The sequence below is a fragment of the Lampris incognitus genome, chromosome 1 (assembly GCF_029633865.1).
Source record: "Lampris incognitus isolate fLamInc1 chromosome 1, fLamInc1.hap2, whole genome shotgun sequence".
NCBI classification, from domain to species: Eukaryota; Metazoa; Chordata; class Actinopteri; order Lampriformes; family Lampridae; genus Lampris; species Lampris incognitus.
This window is the reverse complement of record NC_079211.1, coordinates 73,003,824-73,027,345: the sequence shown is the minus strand read 5'-3', so window position 1 is coordinate 73,027,345 and position 23,522 is coordinate 73,003,824.

The following is a 23,522-nucleotide window of genomic DNA, read 5'->3' as shown; positions in this document are numbered from 1 at the left end:
CAATGAAAACGTTAGTCCGGAAGTCTTTAGCTTCAGCAGCGACACACTGCCTCACCTCGCTAGCAATGAAAACGTTAGTCCAGAAGTCTTTCCAGCAGCGACACACTGCCTCAGCTCGCTAGCAACGAAAACATTAGCCCGGGAGTCTTTAGCTCCAGCAGCGACACACTGCCTCAGCTAGCTAGCAACGAAAACGTTAGCCCGGGAGTCTTTAGCTCCAGTAGAGACACACTGCCTCATCTCGCTAGCAACGAAAGCGTTAGCCCGGGAGTCTTTAGCTCCAGCAGCGACACACTGCATCAGCTCGCTAGCAATGAAAACGTTAGTCCGGAAGTCTTTAGCTTCAGCAGCGACACACTGTCTCAGCTCGCTAGCAACGAAAACGTTAGTCCAGAAGTCTTTCCATCAGCGACACACTGCCTCAGCTCGCTAGCAACGAAAACATTGGTCCGGAAGTCTTTAGCTTCAGCAGCGACACACTGCCTCAGCTCGCTAGCAACGAAAACGTTAGTCCGGAAGTCTTTAGCTCCAGCAGCGACACGCTGCCTCTGCTAGCTGACAACGAAAACGTTAGTCCGGGAGTCTTTAGCTGTAGCTGCGACACACTGCCTCTGCTAGCTAGCAACGACAACGTTAGTCCGGGAGTCTTAAGCTGCAGCAGCGACACACTGCCTCAGTTCGCTAGCAACGAAAACATTGGTCCGGAAGTCTTTAGCTTCAGCAGCGACACACTGCCTCAGCTCGCTAGCAACAAATACGATAGTCCAGAAGTCTTTAGCTTCAGCAGCGACACACTGCCTCAGCTCGCTAGCAACGAAAACATTAGTCCGGAAGTCTTTAACTTCAGCAGCGACACACTGCCTCAGCTCGGTAACAACAAAACCATTAGTCCGGAAGTCTTTAGCTCCAGCAGCGACATACTGCCTCTGCTAGCTGGCAACGAAAACGTTAGTCCGGGAGTCTTTAGCTGTAGCAGCGACACACTGCCTCTGCTAGCTAGCAACGACAACGTTATCCGGGAGTCTTAAGCTGCAGCAGCGACACACTGCCTCAGCTAGATAGCAAAGAAAACGTTAGCCCGGGAGTCTTTAGCTCCAGCAGCGACACACTGCCTCAGCTCGCTAGCAATGAAAACGTTAGTCTGGAAGTCTTTAGCTTCAGCAGCGACACACTGTCTCAGCTCGCTAGCAATGAAAACGTTAGTCAGGAAGTCTTTAGCTCCAGCAGCGACACACTGCCTCAGCTCGCTAGCAACGAAAACGTTAGTCCGGAAGTCTGTAGCTCCAGCAGCGACACACTGTCTCAGCTAGCTAGCAACGACAACGTTAGTCCGGGATTCTTAAGCTGCAGCAGCGACACATTGCCTCAGCTAGATAGCAACGAAAACGTTAGCCCGGGAGTCTTTAGCTCCAGCAGCGACACACTGCCTCAGCTCGCTAGCAATGAAAACGTTGGTCTGTAAGTCTTTAGCTTCAGCAGCGACACACTGTCTCAGCTCGCTAGCAACGAAAACGTTAGTCCAGAAGTCTTTCCATCAGCGACACACTGCCTCAGCTGGCTAGCAACGAAAACATTGGTCCGGAAGTCTTTAGCTTCAGCAGCGACACACTGCCTCAGCTCGGTAGCAATGAAAACATTAGCCCGGGAGTCTTTAGCTCCAGCAGCGACACACTGCCTCTGCTCGCTAGCTACAAAAAAATTAGTCCGGAAGTCTTTAGCTTCAGCAGCGACACACTGCCTCAGCTCGGCAGCAATGAAAACATTAGCCCGGGAGTCTTTAGCTCCAGCAGCGAAAACACTGCCTCAGCTCGCTAGCAACGAAAACATTGGTCCGGAAGTCTTTAGCTTCAGCAGCGACACACTGCCTCAGCTCGCTAGCAACAAATACGATAGTCCAGAAGTCTTTAGCTTCAGCAGCGACACACTGCCTCAGCTCGCTAGCAACGAAAGCGTTAGCCCGGGAGTCTTTAGCTCCAGCAGCGACACACTGCATCAGCTCGCTAGCAATGAAAACGTTAGTCCAGAAGTCTTTAGCTTCAGCAGCGACACACTGCCTCAGCTCGCTAGCAACAAATACGATAGTCCAGAAGTCTTTAGCTCCAGCAGCGACACACTGCCTCAGTTCGCTAGCAACGAAAACGTTAGTCCGGAAGTCTGTAGCTCCAGCAGCGACACACTGTCTCAGCTACCTAACAACGACAACGTTAGTCCGGGATTCTTAAGCTTTAGCAGCGACACATTGCCTCAGCTAGATAGCAACGAAAACGTTAGCCCGGGAGTCTTTAGCTCCAGCAGCGACACACTGCCTCAGCTCGCTAGCAATGAAAACGTTAGTCCGGAAATCTTTAGGTTCAGCAGCGACACACTGCCTCAGCTCGCTAGCAACGAAAACGTTGGTCCGGGAGTCTTTAGCTCCAGCAGCGACACACAGCCTCAGCTCGCTAGCAATGAAAACGTTAGTCCGGAAGTCTTTAGCTTCAGCAGCGACACACTGCCTCACCTCGCTAGCAATGAAAACGTTAGTCCAGAAGTCTTTCCAGCAGCGACACACTGCCTCAGCTCGCTAGCAACGAAAACATTAGCCCGGGAGTCTTTAGCTCCAGCAGCGACACACTGCCTCAGCTAGCTAGCAACGAAAACGTTAGCCCGGGAGTCTTTAGCTCCAGTAGAGACACACTGCCTCATCTCGCTAGCAGCGAAAGCGTTAGCCCGGGAGTCTTTAGCTCCAGCAGCGACACACTGCATCAGCTCGCTAGCAATGAAAACGTTAGTCCGGAAGTCTTTAGCTTCAGCAGCGACACACTGTCTCAGCTCGCTAGCAACGAAAACGTTAGTCCAGAAGTCTTTCCATCAGCGACACACTGCCTCAGCTCGCTAGCAACGAAAACATTGGTCCGGAAGTCTTTAGCTTCAGCAGCGACACACTGCCTCAGCTCGCTAGCAACGAAAACGTTAGTCCGGAAGTCTTTAGCTCCAGCAGCGACACGCTGCCTCTGCTAGCTGACAACGAAAACGTTAGTCCGGGAGTCTTTAGCTGTAGCAGCGACACACTGCCTCTGCTAGCTAGCAACGACAACGTTAGTCCGGGAGTCTTAAGCTGCAGCAGCGACACACTGCCTCAGCTCGCTAGCAACGAAAACGTTAGTACGGGAGTCTTTAGCTCCAGCAGCGACACACTGCCTCTGCTAGCTAGCAACGACAACATTAGCCCGGGAGTCTTTAGCTCCAGCAGTGACACACTGCCTCAGCTCGCTAGCAACGAAAACGTTAGTACGGGAGTCTTTAGCTCCAGCAGCGACACACTGCCTCAGCTCGCTAGCAACGAATACGTTACTCCAGAAGTCTTTCCAGCAGCGACACACTGCCTCAGCTCGCTAGCAACGAAAACATAAGTCTGGAAGTCTTTAGCTTCAGCAGTGACACACTGCCTCTGCTCGCTAGCAATTAAAATGTTAGTCCGGGAGTGTTTAGCTCCAGCAGCGACACACTGCCTGCCTCAGCTCGCTAGCAACGAAAACATTAGTCCGGAAGTCTTTAGCTCCAGCAGCGACACACTGCCTCAGCTCGCTAGCAATGAAAACATTAGTCCGGAAGTCTTTAGCTTCAGCAGCGACACACTGCCTCAGCTCGCTAGCAACGAATACGATAGTCCAGAAGTCTTTAGCTTCAGCAGCGACACACTGCCTCAGCTCGCTAGCAACGAAAACATTGGTCCGGAAGTCTTTAGCTTCAGCAGCGACACACTGCCTCAGCTCGGTAGCAATGAAAAAATTAGCCCGGGAGTCTTTAGCTCCAGCAGCGACACACTGCCTCAGCTCGCTAGCAACGAAAACGTTAGTCCGGGAGTCTTTAGCTCCAGCAGCGACACACTGCCTCAGCTCGCTAGCAATGAAAACGTTAGTCCAGAAGTCTTTAGCTTCAGCAGCGACACACTGCCTCAGCTCGCTAGCAACGAAAACGTTAGTCCGGGAGTCTTTAGCTCCAGCAGCGACACACAGCCTCAGCTCGCTAGCAATGAAAACGTTAGTCCGGAAGACTTTAGCTTCAGCAGCGACACACTGCCTCACCTCGCTAGCAATGAAAACGTTAGTCCAGAAGTCTTTCCAGCAGCGACACACTGCCTCAGCTCGCTAGCAACGAAAACATTTACCCGGGAGTCTTTAGCTCCAGCAGCGACACACTGCCTCAGCTAGCTAGCAACGAAAACGTTAGCCCGGGAGTCTTTAGCTCCAGTAGAGACACACTGCCTCATCTCGCTAGCAACGAAAGCGTTAGCCCGGGAGTCTTTAGCTCCAGCAGCGACACACTGCATCAGCTCGCTAGCAATGAAAACGTTAGTCCAGAAGTCTTTAGCTTCAGCAGCGACACACTGTCTCAGCTCGCTAGCAACGAAAACGTTAGTCCAGAAGTCTTTCCAGCAGCGACACACTGCCTCAGCTCGCTAGCAACGAAAACATTAGTCTGGAAGTCTTTAGCTTCAGCAGTGACACACTGCCTCTGCTCGCTAACAATGAAAATGTTAGTCCGGGAGTCTTTAGCTCCAGCAGCGACACACTGTCTGCCTCAGCTCGCTAGCAACGAAAACATTAGTCCGGAAGTCTTTAGCTCCAGCAGCGACACACTGCCTCAGCTCGCTAGCAATGAAAACATTAGTCCGGAAGTCTTTAGCTTCAGCAGCGACACACTGCCTCAGCTCGCTAGCAACGAATACGATAGTCCAGAAGTCTTTAGCTTCAGCAGCGACACACTGCCTCAGCTCGCTAGCAACGAAAACATTGGTCCGGATGTCTTTAGCTTCAGCAGCGACACACTGCCTCAGCTCGGTAGCAATGAAAAAATTAGTCCGGGAGTCTTTAGCTCCAGCAGCGACACACTGCCTCAGCTCGCTAGCAACAAAAACGTTAGTCCGGGAGTCTTTAGCTCCAGCAGCGACACACTGCCTCAGCTCGCTAGCAATGAAAACGTTAGTCCAGAAGTCTTTAGCTTCAGCAGCGACACACTGCCTCAGCTCGCTAGCAACGAAAACGTTAGTCCGGGAGTCTTTAGCTCCAGCAGCGACACACAGCCTCAGCTCGCTAGCAATGAAAACGTTAGTCCGGAAGTCTTTAGCTTCAGCAGCGACACACTGCCTCACCTCGCTAGCAATGAAAACGTTAGTCCAGAAGTCTTTCCAGCAGCGACACACTGCGTCAGCTCGCTAGCAAAGAAAACGTTAGCCCGGGAGTCTTTAGCTCGAGTAGAGACACACTGCCTCATCTCGCTAGCAACGAAAGCGTTAGCCCGGGAGTCTTTAGCTCCAGCAGCGACACACTGCCTCAGCTCGCTAGCAACGAAAACATTAGCCCGGGAGTCTTTAGCTCCAGCAGCGACACACTGCCTCAGCTAGCTAGCAACGAAAACGTTAGCCCGGGAGTCTTTAGCTCCAGTAGAGACACACTGCCTCATCTCGCTAGCAACGAAAGCGTTAGCCCGGGAGTCTTTAGCTCCAGCAGCGACACACTGCATCAGCTCGCTAGCAATGAAAACGTTAGTCCAGAAGTCTTTAGCTTCAGCAGCGACACACTGTCTCAGCTCGCTAGCAACGAAAACGTTAGTCCAGAAGTCTTTCCAGCAGCGACACACTGCCTCAGCTCGCTAGCAACGAAAACATTAGTCTGGAAGTCTTTAGCTTCAGCAGTGACACACTGCCTCTGCTCGCTAGCAATGAAAATGTTAGTCCGGGAGTCTTTAGCTCCAGCAGCGACAGACTGTCTGCCTCAGCTCGCTAGCAACGAAAACATTAGTCCGGAAGTCTTTAGCTCCAGCAGCGACACACTGCCTCAGCTCGCTAGCAATGAAAACATTAGTCCGGAAGTCTTTAGCTTCAGCAGCAACACACTGCCTCAGCTCGCTAGCAACGAATACGATAGTCCAGAAGTCTTTAGCTTCAGCAGCGACACACTGCCTCAGCTCGCTAGCAACGAAAACATTGGTCCGGAAGTCTTTAGCTTCAGCAGCGACACACTGCCTCAGCTCGGTAGCAATGAAAACATTAGTCCGGGAGTCTTTAGCTCCTGCAGCGACACACTGCCTCAGCTCGCTAGCAACGAAAACGTTAGTACGTTAGTCTTTAGCTCCAGCAGCGACACACTGCCTCAGCTCGCTAGCAATGAAAACGTTAGTCCAGAAGTCTTTAGCTTCAGCAGCGACACACTGCCTCAGCTCGCTAGCAACGAAAACGATAGTCCGGGAGTCTTTAGCTCCAGCAGCGACACACAGCCTCAGCTCGCTAGCAATGAAAACGTTAGTCCGGAAGTCTTTAGCTTCAGCAGCGACACACTGCCTCACCTCGCTAGCAATGAAAACGTTAGTCCAGAAGTCTTTCCAGCAGCGACACACTGCGTCAGCTCGCTAGCAACGAAAACATTAGCCCGGGAGTCTTTAGCTCCAGCAGCGACACACTGCCTCAGCTAGCTAGCAACGAAAACGTTAGCCCGGGAGTCTTTAGCTCGAGTAGAGACACACTGCCTCATCTCGCTAGCAACGAAAGCGTTAGCCCGGGAGTCTTTAGCTCCAGCAGCGACACACTGCATCAGCTCGCTAGCAATGAAAACGTTAGTCCGGGAGTCTTTAGCTTCAGCAGCGACACACTGTCTCAGCTCGCTAGCAACGAAAACGTTAGTCCAGAAGTCTTTCCATCAGCGACACACTGCCTCAGCTCGCTAGCATCGAAAACATTGGTCCGGAAGTCTTTAGCTTCAGCAGCGACACACTGCCTCAGCTCGCTAGCAACGAAAACGTTAGTCCGGAAGTCTTTAGCTTCAGCAGCGACACACTGTCTCAGCTCGCTAGCAACGAAAACGTTAGTCCAGAAGTCTTTCCAGCAGTGACACACTGCCTCAGCTCGCTAGCAACGAAAACATTAGTCTGGAAGTCTTTAGCTTCAGCAGCGACACACTGCCTCTGCTCGCTAGCAATGAAAATGTTAGTCCGGGAGTCTTTAGCTCCAGCAGCGACACACTGCCTCAGCTCGCTAGCAACGAAAACATTAGTCCGGAAGTATTTAGCTCCACCAGCGACACACTGCCTCAGCTCGCTAGCAATGAAAACGTTAGTCCGGAAGTCTTTAGCTCCAGCAGCGACACACTGCCTCAGCTCGCTAGCAACGAATACGATAGTCCAGAAGTCTTTAGCTTCACAGCGCCACACTGCCTCAGCTCGCTAGCAACGAAAACATTGGTCCGGAAGTCTTTAGCTTCAGCAGCGACACACTGCCTCAGCTCGCTAGCAACGAAAACATTGGTCCGGAAGTCTTTAGCTCCAGCAGCGACACACTGCCTGCCTCAGCTCGCTAGCAACGAAAACATTAGTCCGGAAGTCTTTAGCTCCAGCAGCGACACACTGCCTCAGCTCGCTAGCAATGAAAACATTAGTCCGGAAGTCTTTAGCTTCAGCAGCGACACACTGCCTCAGCTCGCTAGCAACGAATACGATAGTCCAGAAGTCTTTAGCTTCAGCAGCGACACACTGCCTCAGCTCGCTAGCAACGAAAACATTGGTCCGGAAGTCTTTAGCTTCAGCAGCGACACACTGCCTCAGCTCGGTAGCAATGAAAAAATTAGTCCGGGAGTCTTTAGCTCCAGCAGCGACACACTGCCTCAGCTCGCTAGCAACGAAAACGTTAGTACGGGAGTCTTTAGCTCCAGCAGCGACACACTGCCTCAGCTCGCTAGCAATGAAAACGTTAGTCCAGAAGTCTTTAGCTTCAGCAGCGACACACTGCCTCAGCTCGCTAACAACGAACACGTTAGTCCGGGAGTCTTTAGCTCCAGCAGCGACACACAGCCTCAGCTCGCTAGCAATGAAAACGTTAGTCCGGAAGTCTTTAGCTTCAGCAGCGACACACTGCCTCACCTCGCTAGCAATGAAAACTTTAGTCCAGAAGTCTTTCCAGCAGCGACACACTGCGTCAGCTCGCTAGCAACGAAAACATTAGCCCGGGAGTCTTTAGCTCCAGCAGCGACACACTGCCTCAGCTAGCTATCAACGAAAACGTTAGCCCGGGAGTCTTTAGCTCGAGTAGAGACACACTGCCTCATCTCGCTAGCAACGAAAGCGTTAGCCCGGGAGTCTTTAGCTCCAGCAGCGACACACTGCATCAGCTCGCTAGCAATGAAAACGTTAGTCCGGAAGTCTTTAGCTTCAGCAGCGACACACTGTCTCAGCTCGCTAGCAACGAAAACGTTAGTCCAGAAGTCTTTCCATCAGCGACACACTGCCTCAGCTCGCTAGCATCGAAAACATTGGTCCGGAAGTCTTTAGCTTCAGCAGCGACACACTGCCTCAGCTCGCTAGCAACGAAAACGTTAGTCCGGAAGTCTTTAGCTTCAGCAGCGACACATCGTCTCAGCTCGCTAGCAACGAAAACGTTAGTCCAGAAGTCTTTCCAGCAGTGACACACTGCCTCAGCTCGCTAGCAACGAAAACATTAGTCTGGAAGTCTTTAGCTTCAGCAGCGACACACTGCCTCTGCTCGCTAGCAATGAAAATGTTAGTCCAGGAGTCTTTAGCTCCAGCAGCGACACACTGCCTCAGCTCGCTAGCAACGAAAACATTAGTCCGGAAGTATTTAGCTCCACCAGAGACACACTGCCTCAGCTCGCTAGCAATGAAAACGTTAGTCCGGAAGTCTTTAGCTCCAGCAGCGACACACTGCCTCAGCTCGCTAGCAACGAATACGATAGTCCAGAAGTCTTTAGCTTCACAGCGCCACACTGCCTCAGCTCGCTAGCAACGAAAACATTGGTCCGGAAGTCTTTAGCTTCAGCAGCGACACACTGCCTCAGCTCGCTAGCAACGAAAACATTGGTCCGGAAGTCTTTAGCTTCAGCAGCGACACACTGTCTCAGCTCGGTAGCAATGAAAACATTAGCCCGGGAGTCTTTAGCTCCGGCAGCGACACACTGCCTCAGCTCGCTAGCAACGAAAACGTTAGTCCGGCAGTCTTTAGCTCCAGCAGCGACACACTGCCTCAGCTCGCTAGCAATGAAAACGTTAGTCCGGAAATATTTAGCTTCAGCAGCGACACACTGCCTCTGCTAGCTGACAACGAAAACGTTAGTCCGGGAGTCTTTAGCTCCAGCAGCGACACACAGTCTCAGCTCGCTAGCAATGAAAACGTTAGTCCGGAAGTCTTTAGCTTCAGCAGCGACACACTGCCTCACCTCGCTAGCAATGAAAACGTTAGTCCAGAAGTCTTTCCAGCAGCGACACACTGCCTCAGCTCGCTTGCAACGAAAACATTAGCCCGGGAGTCTTTAGCTCCAGCAGCGACACACTGCCTCAGCTAGCTAGCAACGAAAACGTTAGCCCGGGAGTGTTTAGCTCCAGTAGAGACACACTGCCTCATCTCGCTAGCAACGAAAGCGTTAGTCCAGAAGTCTTTCCATCAGCGACACACTGCCTCAGCTCGCTAGCAACGAAAACATTGGTCCGGAAGTCTTTAGCTTCAGCAGCGACACACTGCCTCAGCTCGCTAGCAACGAAAACGTTAGTCCGGAAGTCTTTAGCTCCAGCAGCGACACACTGCCTCAGCTCGCTAGCAACGAAAACATTAGTCCGGAAGTCTTTAGCTCCAGCAGCGACACACTGCCTCTGCTAGCTGACAACGAAAACGTTAGTCCGGGAGTCTTTAGCTGTAGCAGCGACACACTGCCTCTGCTAGCTAGCAACGACAACGTTAGCCCGGGAGTCTTTAGCTCCAGCAGCGACACACAGCCTCAGCTCGCTAGCAACGAAAACGTTAGTCCAGAAGTCTTTCCATCAGCGACACACTGCCTCAGCTCGCTAGCAACGAAAACATTGGTCCGGAAATCTTTAGCTTCAGCAGCGACACACTGCCTCAGCTCACTAGCAACGAAAACGTTAGTCCGGAAGTCTTTAGCACCAGCAGCGACACACTGCCTCACCTCGCTAGCAATGAAAACGTTAGTCCAGAAGTCTTTACAGCAGCGACACACTGCCTCAGCTCGCTAGCAACGAAAACATTAGTCCGGAAGTCTTTAGCTCCAGCAGCGACACACTGCCTCTGCTAGCTGACAACGAAAACGTTAGTCCGGGAGTCTTTAGCTGTAGCAGCGACACACTGCCTCTGCTAGCTAGCAATGAAAACATTAGTCCGGAAGTATTTAGCTCCAGCAGCGACACACTGCCTCAGCTCGCTAGCAATGAAAACGTTAGTCCAGAAGTCTTTAGCTTCAGCAGCGACACACTGCCTCAGCTCGCTAGCAACGAATACGATAGTCCAGAAGTCTTTAGCTTCAGCAGCGACACACTGCCTCAGCTCGCTAGCAACGAAAACATTGGTCCGGAAGTCTTTGGCTTCAGCAGCGACACACTGCCTCAGCTCGGTAGCAATGAAAACATTAGCCCGGGAGTCTTTAGCTCCAGCAGCGACACACTGCCTCAGCTCGCTAGCAACGAAAACGTTAGTCCGGCAGTCTTTAGCTCCAGCAGCGACACACTGCCTCAGCTTGCTAGCAATGAAAACGTTAGTCCGGAAATCTTTAGGTTCAGCAGCGACACACTGCCTCAGCTCGCTAGCAACGAAAACGTTAGTCCGGGAGTCTTTAGCTCCAGCAGCGACACACAGCCTCAGCTCGCTAGCAATGAAAACGTTAGTCCGGAAGTCTTTAGCTTCAGCAGCGACACACTGCCTCACCTCGCTAGCAATGAAAACGTTAGTCCAGAAGTCTTTCCAGCAGCGACACACTGCCTCAGCTCGCTAGCAACGAAAACATTAGCCCGGGAGTCTTTAGCTCCAGCAGCGACACACTGCCTCAGCTAGCTAGCAACGAAAACGTTAGCCCGGGAGTCTTTAGCTCCAGTAGAGACACACTGCCTCATCTCGCTAGCAACGAAAGCGTTAGCCCGGGAGTCTTTAGCTCCAGCAGGGACACACTGCATCAGCTCGCTAGCAATGAAAACGTTAGTCCGGAAGTCTTTAGCTTCAGCAGCGACACACTGTCTCAGCTCGCTAGCAACGAAAACGTTAGTCCAGAAGTCTTTCCATCAGCGACACACTGCCTCAGCTCGCTAGCAACGAAAACATTGGTCCGGAAGTCTTTAGCTTCAGCAGCGACACACTGCCTCAGCTCGCTAGCAACGAAAACGTTAGTCCGGAAGTCTTTAGCTTCAGCAGCGACACACTGCCTCAGCTCGCTAACAACGAAAACATTAGTCCGGAAGTCTTTAGCTCCAGCAGCGACACACTGCCTCTGCTAGCTGACAACGAAAACGTTAGTCCGGGAGTCTTTAGCTGTAGCAGCGACACACTGTCTCAGCTCGCTAGCAACGAAAACGTTAGTCCAGAAGTCTTTCCATCAGCGACACACTGCCTCAGCTCGCTAGCAACGAAAACATTGGTCCGGAAGTCTTTAGCTTCAGCAGCGACACACTGCCTCAGCTCGCTAGCAACGAAAACGTTAGTCCGGAAGTCTTTAGCTCCAGCAGCGACACACTGCCTCAGCTCGCTAGCAACGAAAACATTAGTCCGGAAGTCTTTAGCTCCAGCAGCGACACACTGCCTCTGCTAGCTGACAACGAAAACGTTAGTCCGGGAGTCTTTAGCTGTAGCAGCGACACACTGCCTCTGCTAGCTAGCAACGACAACGTTAGCCCGGGAGTCTTTAGCTCCAGCAGCGACACACAGCCTCAGCTCGCTAGCAACGAAAACGTTAGTCCAGAAGTCTTTCCATCAGCGACACACTGCCTCAGCTCGCTAGCAACGAAAACATTGGTCCGGAAATCTTTAGCTTCAGCAGCGACACACTGCCTCAGCTCACTAGCAACGAAAACGTTAGTCCGGAAGTCTTTAGCACCAGCAGCGACACACTGCCTCACCTCGCTAGCAATGAAAACGTTAGTCCAGAAGTCTTTACAGCAGCGACACACTGCCTCAGCTCGCTAGCAACGAAAACATTAGTCCGGAAGTCTTTAGCTCCAGCAGCGACACACTGCCTCTGCTAGCTGACAACGAAAACGTTAGTCCGGGAGTCTTTAGCTGTAGCAGCGACACACTGCCTCTGCTAGCTAGCAATGAAAACATTAGTCCGGAAGTATTTAGCTCCAGCAGCGACACACTGCCTCAGCTCGCTAGCAATGAAAACGTCAGTCCAGAAGTCTTAAGCTTCAGCAGCGACACACTGCCTCAGCTCGCTAGCAACGAATACGATAGTCCAGAAGTCTTTAGCTTCAGCAGCGACACACTGCCTCAGCTCGCTAGCAACGAAAACATTGGTCCGGAAGTCTTTGGCTTCAGCAGCGACACACTGCCTCAGCTCGGTAGCAATGAAAACATTAGCCCGGGAGTCTTTAGCTCCAGCAGCGACACACTGCCTCAGCTCGCTAGCAACGAAAACGTTAGTCCGGCAGTCTTTAGCTCCAGCAGCGACACACTGCCTCAGCTTGCTAGCAATGAAAACGTTAGTCCGGAAATCTTTAGGTTCAGCAGCGACACACTGCCTCAGCTCGCTAGCAACGAAAACGTTAGTCCGGGAGTCTTTAGCTCCAGCAGCGACACACAGCCTCAGCTCGCTAGCAATGAAAACGTTAGTCCGGAAGTCTTTAGCTTCAGCAGCGACACACTGCCTCACCTCGCTAGCAATGAAAACGTTAGTCCAGAAGTCTTTCCAGCAGCGACACACTGCCTCAGCTCGCTAGCAACGAAAACATTAGCCCGGGAGTCTTTAGCTCCAGCAGCGACACACTGCCTCAGCTAGCTAGCAACGAAAACGTTAGCCCGGGAGTCTTTAGCTCCAGTAGAGACACACTGCCTCATCTCGCTAGCAACGAAAGCGTTAGCCCGGGAGTCTTTAGCTCCAGCAGCGACACACTGCATCAGCTCGCTAGCAATGAAAACGTTAGTCCGGAAGTCTTTAGCTTCAGCAGCGACACACTGTCTCAGCTCGCTAGCAACGAAAACGTTAGTCCAGAAGTCTTTCCATCAGCGACACACTGCCTCAGCTCGCTAGCAACGAAAACATTGGTCCGGAAGTCTTTAGCTTCAGCAGCGACACACTGCCTCAGCTCGCTAGCAACGAAAACGTTAGTCCGGAAGTCTTTAGCTTCAGCAGCGACACACTGCCTCAGCTCGCTAGCAACGAAAACATTAGTCCGGAAGTCTTTAGCTCCAGCAGCGACACACTGCCTCTGCTAGCTGACAACGAAAACGTTAGTCCGGGAGTCTTTAGCTGTAGCAGCGACACACTGCCTCTGCTAGCTAGCAACGACAACGTTAGTCCGGGAGTCTTAAGCTGCAGCAGCGACACACTGCCTCAGCTCGCTAGCAACGAAAACATTGGTCCGGAAGTCTTTAGCTTCAGCAGCGACACACTGCCTCAGCTCGCTAGCAACGAAAACATTAGTCCGGAAGTCTTTAACTTCAGCAGCGACACACTGCCTCTGCTAGCTGACAACGAAAACGTTAGTCCGGAAGTCTTTAGCTTCAGCAGCCACACACTGTCTCAGCTCGCTAGCAACGAAAACGTTAGCCCAGAAGTCTTTCCATCAGCGACACACTGCCTCAGCTCGCTAGCAACGAAAACATTGGTCCGGAAGTCTTTAGCTTCAGCAGCGACACACTGCCTCAGCTCGCTAGCAACGAAAACGTTAGTCCGGAAGTCTTTAGCTTCAGCAGCGACACACTGCCTCAGCTCGCTAGCAACGAAAACATTAGTCCGGAAGTCTTTAGCTCCAGCAGCGACACACTGCCTCTGCTAGCTGACAACGAAAACGTTAGTCCGGGAGTCTTTAGCTGTAGCAGCGACACACTGCCTCTGCTAGCTAGCAACGACAACGTTAGTCCGGAAGTCTTTAGCTCCAGCAGCGACACACTGTCTCAGCTCGCTAGCAACGAATACGATAGTCCAGAAGTCTTTAGCTTCACAGCGCCACACTGCCTCAGCTCGCTAGCAACGAAAACATTGGTCCGGAAGTCTTTAGCTTCAGCAGCGACACACTGCCTCAGCTCGCTAGCAACGAAAACATTGGTCCGGAAGTCTTTAGCTTCAGCAGCGACACACTGCCTCAGCTCGGTAGCAATGAAAACATTAGCCCGGGAGTCTTGAGCTCCGGCAGCGACACACTGCCTCAGCTCGCTAGCAACGAAAACGTTAGTCCGGCAGTCTTTAGCTCCAGCAGCGACACACTGCCTCAGCTCGCTAGCAATGAAAACGTTAGTCCGGAGATCTTTAGCTTCAGCAGCGACACACTGCCTCAGCTCGCTAGCAACGAAAACGTTAGTCCGGGAGTCTTTAGCTCCAGCAGCGACACACAGCCTCAGCTCGCTAGCAATGAAAACGTTAGTCCGGAAGTCTTTAGCTTCAGCAGCGACACACTGCCTCACCTCGCTAGCAATGAAAACGTTAGTCCAGAAGTCTTTCCAGCAGCGACACACTGCCTCAGCTCGCTTGCAACGAAAACATTAGCCCGGGAGTCTTTAGCTCCAGCAGCGACACACTGCCTCAGCTAGCTAGCAACGAAAACGTTAGCCCGGGAGTGTTTAGCTCCAGTAGAGACACACTGCCTCATCTCGCTAGCAACGAAAGCGTTAGTCCAGAAGTCTTTCCATCAGCGACAGACTGCCTCAGCTCGCTAGCAACGAAAACATTGGTCCGGAAGTCTTTAGCTTCAGCAGCGACACACTGCCTCAGCTCGCTAGCAACGAAAACGTTAGTCCGGAAGTCTTTAGCTCCAGCAGCGACACACTGCCTCAGCTCGCTAGCAACGAAAACATTAGTCCGGGAGTCTTTAGCTCCAGCAGCGACACACTGCCTCTGCTAGCTGACAACGAAAACGTTAGTCCGGGAGTCTTTAGCTGTAGCAGCGACACACTGCCTCTGCTAGCTAGCAACGACAACGTTAGCCCGGGAGTCTTTAGCTCCAGCAGCGACACACAGCCTCAGCTCGCTAGCAACGAAAACGTTAGTCCAGAAGTCTTTCCATCAGCGACACACTGCCTCAGCTCGCTAGCAACGAAAACATTGGTCCGGAAATCTTTAGCTTCAGCAGCGACACACTGCCTCAGCTCACTAGCAACGAAAACGTTAGTCCGGAAGTCTTTAGCACCAGCAGCGACACACTGCCTCACCTCGCTAGCAATGAAAACGTTAGTCCAGAAGTCTTTACAGCAGCGACACACTGCCTCAGCTCGCTAGCAACGAAAACATTAGTCCGGAAGTCTTTAGCTCCAGCAGCGACACACTGCCTCTGCTAGCTGACAACGAAAACGTTAGTCCGGGAGTCTTTAGCTGTAGCAGCGACACACTGCCTCTGCTAGCTAGCAACGAAAACATTAGTCCGGAAGTATTTAGCTCCAGCAGCGACACACTGCCTCAGCTCGCTAGCAATGAAAACGTTAGTCCAGAAGTCTTTAGCTTCAGCAGCGACACACTGCCTCAGCTCGCTAGCAACGAATACGATAGTCCAGAAGTCTTTAGCTTCAGCAGCGACACACTGCCTCAGCTCGCTAGCAACGAAAACATTGGTCCGGAAGTCTTTAGCTTCAGCAGCGACACACTGCCTCAGCTCGGTAGCAATGAAAACATTAGCCCGGGAGTCTTTAGCTCCAGCAGCGACACACTGCCTCAGCTCGCTAGCAACGAAAACGTTAGTCCGGCAGTCTTTAGCTCCAGCAGCGACACACTGCCTCAGCTTGCTAGCAATGAAAACGTTAGTCCGGAAATCTTTAGGTTCAGCAGCGACACACTGCCTCAGCTCGCTAGCAACGAAAACGTTAGTCCGGGAGTCTTTAGCTCCAGCAGCGACACACAGCCTCAGCTCGCTAGCAATGAAAACGTTAGTCCGGAAGTCTTTAGCTTCAGCAGCGTCACACTGCCTCACCTCGCTAGCAATGAAAACGTTAGTCCAGAAGTCTTTCCAGCAGCGACACACTGCCTCAGCTCGCTAGCAACGAAAACATTAGCCCGGGAGTCTTTAGCTCCAGCAGCGACACACTGCCTCAGCTAGCTAGCAACGAAAACGTTAGCCCGGGAGTCTTTAGCTCCAGTAGAGACACACTGCCTCATCTCGCTAGCAACGAAAGCGTTAGCCCGGGAGTCTTTAGCTCCAGCAGCGACACACTGCATCAGCTCGCTAGCAATGAAAACGTTAGTCCGGAAGTCTTTAGCTTCAGCAGCGACACACTGTCTCAGCTCGCTAGCAACGAAAACGTTAGTCCAGAAGTCTTTCCATCAGCGACACACTGCCTCAGCTCGCTAGCAACGAAAACATTGGTCCGGAAGTCTTTAGCTTCAGCAGAGACACACTGCCTCAGCTCGCTAGCAACGAAAACGTTAGTCCGGAAGTCTTTAGCTTCAGCAGCGACACACTGCCTCAGCTCGCTAGCAACGAAAACATTAGTCCGGAAGTCTTTAGCTCCAGCAGCGACACACTGCCTCTGCTAGCTGACAACGAAAACGTTAGTCCGGGAGTCTTTAGCTGTAGCAGCGACACACTGCCTCTGCTAGCTAGCAACGACAACGTTAGTCCGGGAGTCTTAAGCTGCAGCAGCGACACACTGCCTCAGCTCGCTAGCAACGAAAACATTGGTCCGGAAGTCTTTAGCTTCAGCAGCGACACACTGCCTCAGCTCGCTAGCAACGAAAACATTAGTCCGGAAGTCTTTAACTTCAGCAGCGACACACTGCCTCTGCTAGCTGACAACGAAAACGTTAGTCCGGAAGTCTTTAGCTTCAGCAGCCACACACTGTCTCAGCTCGCTAGCAACGAAAACGTTAGCCCAGAAGTCTTTCCATCAGCGACACACTGCCTCAGCTCGCTAGCAACGAAAACATTGGTCCGGAAGTCTTTAGCTTCAGCAGCGACACACTGCCTCAGCTCGCTAGCAACGAAAACATTAGTCCGGAAGTCTTTAGCTTCAGCAGCGACACACTGCCTCAGCTCGCTAGCAACGAAAACATTAGTCCGGAAGTCTTTAGCTCCAGCAGCGACACACTGCCTCTGCTAGCTGACAACGAAAACGTTAGTCCGGGAGTCTTTAGCTGTAGCAGCGACACACTGCCTCTGCTAGCTAGCAACGACAACGTTAGTCCGGAAGTCTTTAGCTCCAGCAGCGACACACTGCCTCAGCTCGCTAGCAACGAATACGATAGTCCAGAAGTCTTTAGCTTCACAGCGCCACACTGCCTCAGCTCGCTAGCAACGAAAACATTGGTCCGGAAGTCTTTAGCTTCAGCAGCGACACACTGCCTCAGCTCGCTAGCAACGAAAACATTGGTCCGGAAGTCTTTAGCTTCAGCAGCGACACACTGCCTCAGCTCGGTAGCAATGAAAACATTAGCCCGGGAGTCTTGAGCTCCGGCAGCGACACACTGCCTCAGCTCGCTAGCAACGAAAACGTTAGTCCGGCAGTCTTTAGCTCCAGCAGCGACACACTGCCTCAGCTCGCTAGCAATGAAAACGTTAGTCCGGAAATCTTTAGCTTCAGCAGCGACACACTGCCTCAGCTCGCTAGCAACGAAAACGTTAGTCCGGGAGTCTTTAGCTCCAGCAGCGACACACAGCCTCAGCTCGCTAGCAATGAAAACGTTAGTCCGGAAGTCTTTAGCTTCAGCAGCGACACACTGCCTCACCTCGCTAGCAATGAAAACGTTAGTCCAGAAGTCTTTCCAGCAGCGACACACTGCCTCAGCTCGCTTGCAACGAAAACATTAGCCCGGGAGTCTTTAGCTCCAGCAGCGACACACTGCCTCAGCTAGCTAGCAACGAAAACGTTAGCCCGGGAGTGTTTAGCTCCAGTAGAGACACACTGCCTCATCTCGCTAGCAACGAAAGCGTTAGTCCAGAAGTCTTTCCATCAGCGACACACTGCCTCAGCTCGCTAGCAACGAAAACATTGGTCCGGAAGTCTTTAGCTTCAGCAGCGACACACTGCCTCAGCTCGCTAGCAACGAAAACGTTAGTCCGGAAGTCTTTAGCTCCAGCAGCGACACACTGCCTCAGCTCGCTAGCAACGAAAACATTAGTCCGGAAGTCTTTAGCTCCAGCAGCGACACACTGCCTCTGCTAGCTGACAACGAAAACGTTAGTCCGGGAGTCTTTAGCTGTAGCAGCGACACACTGCCTCTGCTAGCTAGCAACGACAACGTTAGCCCGGGAGTCTTTAGCTCCAGCAGCGACACACAGCCTCAGCTCGCTAGCAACGAAAACATTGGTCCGGGAGTCTTGAGCTCCGGCAGCGACACACTGCCTCAGCTCGCTAGCAATGAAAACATTAGCCCGGGAGTCTTGAGCTCCGGCAGCGACACACTGCCTCAGCTCGCTAGCAACGAAAACGTTAGTCCGGCAGTCTTTAGCTCCAGCAGCGACACACTGCCTCAGCTCGCTAGCAATGAAAACGTTAGTCCGGAAATCTTTAGCTTCAGCAGCGACACACTGCCTCAGCTCGCTAGCAACGAAAACGTTAGTCCGGGAGTCTTTAGCTCCAGCAGCGACACACAGCCTCAGCTCGCTAGCAATGAAAACGTTAGTCCGGAAGTCTTTAGCTTCAGCAGCGACACACTGCCTCACCTCGCTAGCAATGAAAACGTTAGTCCAGAAGTCTTTCCAGCAGCGACACACTGCCTCAGCTCGCTTGCAACGAAAACATTAGCCCGGGAGTCTTTAGCTCCAGCAGCGACACACTGCCTCAGCTAGCTAGCAACGAAAACGTTAGCCCGGGAGTGTTTAGCTCCAGTAGAGACACACTGCCTCATCTCGCTAGCAACGAAAGCGTTAGTCCAGAAGTCTTTCCATCAGCGACACACTGCCTCAGCTCGCTAGCAACGAAAACATTGGTCCGGAAGTCTTTAGCTTCAGCAGCGACACACTGCCTCAGCTCGCTAGCAACGAAAACGTTAGCCCGGAAGTCTTTAGCTCCAGCAGCGACACACTGCCTCAGCTCGCTAGCAACGAAAACATTAGTCCGGAAGTCTTTAGCTCCAGCAGCGACACACTGCCTCTGCTAGCTGACAACGAAAACGTTAGTCCGGGAGTCTTTAGCTGTAGCAGCGACACACTGCCTCTGCTAGCTAGCAACGACAACGTTAGCCCGGGAGTCTTTAGCTCCAGCAGCGACACACAGCCTCAGCTCGCTAGCAACGAAAACGTTAGTCCAGAAGTCTTTCCATCAGCGACACACTGCCTCAGCTCGCTAGCAACGAAAACATTGGTCCGGAAATCTTTAGCTTCAGCAGCGACACACTGCCTCAGCTCACTAGCAACGAAAACGTTAGTCCGGAAGTCTTTAGCACCAGCAGCGACACACTGCCTCACCTCGCTAGCAATGAAAACGTTAGTCCAGAAGTCTTTACAGCAGCGACACACTGCCTCAGCTAGCTGACAACGAAAACGTTAGTCCGGGAGTCTTTAGCTGTAGCAGCGACACACTGCCTCTGCTCGCTAGCAACGAAAACATTAGTCCGGAAGTATTTAGCTCCAGCAGCGACACACTGCCTCTGCTAGCTGACAACGAAAACGTTAGTCCGGGAGTCTTTAGCTGTAGCAGCGACACACTGCCTCTGCTAGCTAGCAACGAAAACATTAGTCCGGAAGTATTTAGCTCCAGCAGCGACACACTGCCTCAGCTCGCTAGCAATGAAAACGTTAGTCCAGAAGTCTTTAGCTTCAGCAGCGACACACTGCCTCAGCTCGCTAGCAACGAATACGATAGTCCAGAAGTCTTTAGCTTCAGCAGCGACACACTGCCTCAGCTCGCTAGCAACGAAAACATTGGTCCGGAAGTCTTTAACTTCAGCAGCGACACACTGCCTCAGCTCGGTAGCAATGAAAACATTAGCCCGGGAGTCTTTAGCTCCAGCAGCGACACACTGCCTCAGCTCGCTAGCAACGAAAACGTTAGTCCGGCAGTCTTTAGCTCCAGCAGCGACACACTGCCTCAGCTCGCTAGCAATGAAAACGTTAGTCCGGAAATCTTTAGGTTCAGCAGCGACACACTGCCTCAGCTCGCTAGCAACGAAAACGTTAGTCCGGGAGTCTTTAGCTCCAGCAGCGACACACAGCCTCAGCTCGCTAGCAATGAAAACGTTAGTCCGGAAGTCTTTAGCTTCAGCAGCGTCACACTGCCTCACCTCGCTAGCAATGAAAACGTTAGTCCAGAAGTCTTTCCAGCAGCGACACACTGCCTCAGCTCGCTAGCAACGAAAACATTAGCCCGGGAGTCTTTAGCTCCAGCAGCGACACACTGCCTCAGCTAGCTAGCAACGAAAACGTTAGCCCGGGAGTCTTTAGCTCCAGTAGAGACACACTGCCTCATCTCGCTAGCAACGAAAGCGTTAGCCCGGGAGTCTTTAGCTCCAGCAGCGACACACTGCATCAGCTCGCTAGCAATGAAAACGTTAGTCCGGAAGTCTTTAGCTTCAGCAGCGACACACTGTCTCAGCTCGCTAGCAACGAAAACGTTAGTCCAGAAGTCTTTCCATCAGCGACACACTGCCTCAGCTCACTAGCAACGAAAACGTTAGTCCGGAAGTCTTTAGCACCAGCAGCGACACACTGCCTCACCTCGCTAGCAATGAAAACGTTAGTCCAGAAGTCTTTACAGCAGCGACACACTGCCTCAGCTAGCTGACAACGAAAACGTTAGTCCGGGAGTCTTTAGCTGTAGCAGCGACACACTGCCTCTGCTCGCTAGCAACGAAAACATTAGTCCGGAAGTATTTAGCTCCAGCAGCGACACACTGCCTCTGCTAGCTGACAACGAAAACGTTAGTCCGGGAGTCTTTAGCTGTAGCAGCGACACACTGCCTCTGCTAGCTAGCAACGAAAACATTAGTCCGGAAGTATTTAGCTCCAGCAGCGACACACTGCCTCAGCTCGCTAGCAATGAAAACGTTAGTCCAGAAGTCTTTAGCTTCAGCAGCGACACACTGCCTCAGCTCGCTAGCAACGAATACGATAGTCCAGAAGTCTTTAGCTTCAGCAGCGACACACTGCCTCAGCTCGCTAGCAACGAAAACATTGGTCCGGAAGTCTTTAACTTCAGCAGCGACACACTGCCTCAGCTCGGTAGCAATGAAAACATTAGCCCGGGAGTCTTTAGCTCCAGCAGCGACACACTGCCTCAGCTCGCTAGCAACGAAAACGTTAGTCCGGCAGTCTTTAGCTCCAGCAGCGACACACTGCCTCAGCTTGCTAGCAATGAAAACGTTAGTCCGGAAATCTTTAGGTTCAGCAGCGACACACTGCCTCAGCTCGCTAGCAACGAAAACGTTAGTCCGGGAGTCTTTAGCTCCAGCAGCGACACACAGCCTCAGCTCGCTAGCAATGAAAACGTTAGTCCGGAAGTCTTTAGCTTCAGCAGCGTCACACTGCCTCACCTCGCTAGCAATGAAAACGTTAGTCCAGAAGTCTTTCCAGCAGCGACACACTGCCTCAGCTCGCTAGCAACGAAAACATTAGCCCGGGAGTCTTTAGCTCCAGCAGCGACACACTGCCTCAGCTAGCTAGCAACGAAAACGTTAGCCCGGGAGTCTTTAGCTCCAGTAGAGACACACTGCCTCATCTCGCTAGCAACGAAAGCGTTAGCCCGGGAGTCTTTAGCTCCAGCAGCGACACACTGCATCAGCTCGCTAGCAATGAAAACGTTAGTCCGGAAGTCTTTAGCTTCAGCAGCGACACACTGTCTCAGCTCGCTAGCAACGAAAACGTTAGTCCAGAAGTCTTTCCATCAGCGACACACTGCCTCAGCTCGCTAGCAACGAAAACATTGGTCCGGAAGTCTTTAGCTTCAGCAGAGACACACTGCCTCAGCTCGCTAGCAACGAAAACATTGGTCCGGAAGTCTTTAGCTTCAGCAGAGACACACTGCCTCAGCTCGCTAGCAACGAAAACATTAGTCCGGAAGTCTTTAGCTTCAGCAGCGACACACTGCCTCAGCTCGCTAGCAACGAAAACATTAGTCCGGAAGTCTTTAGCTCCAGCAGCGACACACTGCCTCTGCTAGCTGACAACGAAAACGTTAGTCCGGGAGTCTTTAGATGTAGCAGCGACACACTGCCTCTGCTAGCTAGCAACGACAACGTTAGTCCGGGAGTCTTAAGCTGCAGCAGCGACACACTGCCTCAGCTCGCTAGCACCGAAAACATTGGTCCGGAAGTCTTTAGCTTCAGCAGCGACACACTGCCTCAGCTCGCTAGCAACGAAAACATTAGTCCGGAAGTCTTTAACTTCAGCAGCGACACACTGCCTCAGCTCGGTAGCAACAAAACCATTAGTCCGGAAGTCTTTAGCTCCAGCAGCGACATACTGCCTCTGCTAGCTGGCAACGAAAACGTTAGTCCGGGAGTCTTTAGCTGTAGCAGCGACACACTGCCTCTGCTAGCTAGCAACGACAACGTTATCCGGGAGTCTTAAGCTGCAGCAGCGACACACTGCCTCAGCTAGATAGCAAAGAAAACGTTAGCCCGGGAGTCTTTAGCTCCAGCAGCGACACACTGCCTCAGCTCGCTAGCAATGAAAACGTTAGTCTGGAAGTCTTTAGCTTCAGCAGCGACACACTGTCTCAGCTCGCTAGCAATGAAAACGTTAGTCAGGAAGTCTTTAGCTCCAGCAGCGACACACTGCCTCAGCTCGCTAGCAACGAAAACGTTAGTCCGGAAGTCTGTAGCTCCAGCAGCGACGCACTGTCTCAGCTAGCTAGCAACGACAACGTTAGTCCGGGATTCCTTAGCTGCAGCAGCGACACACTGCCTCAGCTAGATAGCAACGAAAACGTTAGCCCGGGAGTCTTTAGCTCCAGCAGCGACACACTGCCTCACCTCGCTAGCAATGAAAACGTTAGTCTGTAAGTCTTTAGCTTCAGCAGCGACACACTGTCTCAGCTCGCTAGCAACGAAAACGTTAGTCCAGAAGTCTTTCCATCAGCGACACACTGCCTCAGCTGGCTAGCAACGAAAACATTGGTCCGGAAGTCTTTAGCTTCAGCAGCGACACACTGCCTCAGCTCACTAGCAACGAAAACGTTAGTCCGGAAGTATTTAGCTCCAGCAGCGACACACTGCCTCTGCTCGCTAGCTACAAAAAAATTAGTCCGGAAGTCTTTAGCTCCAGCAGCGACACACTGCCTCAGCTCGCTAGCAACGAAAACATTAGTCCGGAAGTCTTTAGCTTCAGCAGCGACACACTGCCTCAGCTCGCTAGCAATGAAAACATTAGCCCGGGAGTCTTTAGCTCCAGCAGCGACACACTGCCTCAGCTCGCTAGCAATGAAAACGTTAGTCTGGAAGTCTTTAGCTTCAGCAGCGACACACTGCCTCAGCTCGCTAGCAACAAATACGATAGTCCAGAAGTCTTTAGCTTCAGCAGCGACACACTGCCTCAGCTCGCTAGCAACAAATACGATAGTCCAGAAGTCTTTAGCTTCAGCAGCGACACACTGCCTCAGCTCGCTAGCAACGAAAACATTAGTCCGGAAGTCTTTAGCTTCAGCAGCGACACACTGCCTCAGCTCGGTAGCAACAAAAACA